Source organism: Condylura cristata, unplaced genomic scaffold (assembly GCF_000260355.1).
Source record: "Condylura cristata isolate star-nosed mole 26May11 unplaced genomic scaffold, ConCri1.0 scaffold00004, whole genome shotgun sequence".
Taxonomy (NCBI): domain Eukaryota; kingdom Metazoa; phylum Chordata; class Mammalia; order Eulipotyphla; family Talpidae; genus Condylura; species Condylura cristata.
Window position 1 is genome coordinate 61,264,817 of NW_004567105.1, and position 389 is coordinate 61,265,205.

The window sequence follows — 389 nt, forward strand, 5'->3', positions numbered from 1 at the left end:
CCGCCGCCGCCGCCGCCGCCATCTCCCAGCTCAGCTCGCGCCTCCGCCTGCCGCCGCGCATGCGCATAAGCATCCCGCGCGCCCCTTCCCTGCACATGCACCCCCACCCACCAACACCTCCACCCCTCACGCGCGCGCTCCCGCCAGCCTGAGAGGACGCGTGTCCAGAGCGAGCGGCGGGGTCGCAGGGAAACAGCACCAGCTCTCGCGCATGCGCTCTTGGGCATCAACGCGGCCGGCGTGTTACCTGGAGCCCGGCAGGAGTTGGCGGGAGCCGTCCACCGACCGTGAGAAAGAGCCGGAAAAGGGGGCTGGAGGTGTCACACTGTGCCTTCCCCTGGATTGAGTGGCGCTTCCTGTCCTGGGGAACTTGGGGGTGGGGGGTCGGG